Source organism: Gavialis gangeticus, unplaced genomic scaffold (genome assembly GCF_001723915.1).
Source record: "Gavialis gangeticus isolate Ggan-Ray unplaced genomic scaffold, GavGan_comp1, whole genome shotgun sequence".
NCBI lineage: Eukaryota > Metazoa > Chordata > Crocodylia > Gavialidae > Gavialis > Gavialis gangeticus.
In genome coordinates this window covers 4,830,340-4,831,725 of record NW_017729002.1, presented here as the reverse complement: position 1 = coordinate 4,831,725, position 1,386 = coordinate 4,830,340, and the positions used below count along the sequence as shown (strand labels likewise).

The following is a 1,386-nucleotide window of genomic DNA, read 5'->3' as shown; positions in this document are numbered from 1 at the left end:
ATGTAGATCTGGTTAATAAAAACGTTTTGTTTTTACATAGCTCTTTTGGATCTTCCTGTCCAACCTTCAAATGAGGTGATGGGTTTTGGACATAGCTCTTCATCTACATCCCAGCACCTACCATTTAGATTTTATGACCAGTCACGACGTGGCAGCAATGACCCTACTGTACAGCGTTCAGTTTTTGCATCTGTTGACAAAGTCCCAGGTAAGACAGAACTTCTGATCAAAAAAAATTGTTGTACCATTTTGAATGTGTGATATACAGCCCAGTCTTTGCCTCTTGAAACTTTGATCATAGCCTGTTCCTAACCAGAAATGTGTGTTCCCCACTATTATGCTTTTAAAAATATTTTTCTTTTATCCATTAAATTTTATCAAGTGAAACGGTTGTATTTGCAGTCATTAAGTACAGATAAGTTTTCTCTGCACCTTGTGAATATGCATCTTAAATAAGGTGTAATTACTTGTATGTGTGTTATCTTCTTATTTTCCAAATTGTAAATGGGACTTATTTAAAAATATTTACAGCCTCAAACTTGGAGATGCTCAAAAATGTTGCTTATCAGATTGTGGTAATTTCATCTGCAGTGCAAGATGACCAGGGATCCTGGTTTTCCATGATAAAAAGTCACAAATGCTCTGATAAACCCCCCCCAAATCCATGATTAAAATGAAAGGCCCCTGCAGCCCTGCTAGAGGGGGCACCCAGCTGCCAGGGCTACAAGGCCAGGGACCTGGGTCCACAGCCCCCTGCTCCCCTGCAGGAGGTGGCAGCTCCTGCATCAGAGCAGAGCCTGGCTCTCCCCTTCCTTCCCTCCTGCTGCCTGCCTGCTGTGGGCTTCAGCAGAGAGAGATGACAGCTCCCTGCCCTTGCGCACACTCCCAGGGGACAGAGGAGACCCGTGCCCTGCAGATCTATGCACAGGGTGGGGGCACGTGTCAGCTGCCCTCTGCAAGCTCAGGCTCCCAGCTTGCTGCCCTCCCCCAGGGCTTCCACAGCCCACCAGGTTCAATCTGGTGGTGCAGTGCACATCAAGGTCATGCAGGACAGCTGCTTGTCTCTGCAAGCTCCACACTACACTGGCAGTGTGTTCTCTGCATGCGGGCACAGCAGCATGGGATTGTGCCCCTCACTGCTGCCGGGCACACAAGGGATGCATTTCCAGGGCACTGCAGAGCTCACAGGAGCAAGCAGCTTTCCTGTGCAGCCCTCTGTGCGGCCCTGTTGTGCCAGGTTGCACCTGCCCAGCTGCAGAGGCTGGGGGGAGGACAGTAGGGAGGGAGACTGAGCCTGCACAGGGCAACTTGCCCCCATCCCCACCCCTCGCACAGATCTGGGGGGCACAGATCCTTCCCAGGAGGACATGTGACTGCAAGGAGCTG

The 1,386-nt window shown here is 50.1% G+C and overlaps 1 protein-coding gene and 1 long non-coding RNA gene across 2 annotated transcripts in view; both read left to right on the top strand.

Moving 5' to 3' along the window:
* Positions 1 to 1,386, top strand: part of CLEC16A (C-type lectin domain family 16 member A) — a 226,372-nt gene that overhangs the window by 170,382 nt on the left and 54,604 nt on the right. The window lies entirely within an intron of this gene.
* Positions 119 to 1,386, top strand: part of LOC109290736 — a 13,802-nt gene continuing 12,534 nt past the window's right edge. The window contains exon 1 of the long non-coding RNA XR_002095669.1: positions 119 to 208. This is a non-coding gene — a long non-coding RNA (uncharacterized LOC109290736). The remainder of the gene's footprint in view (positions 209 to 1,386) is intronic.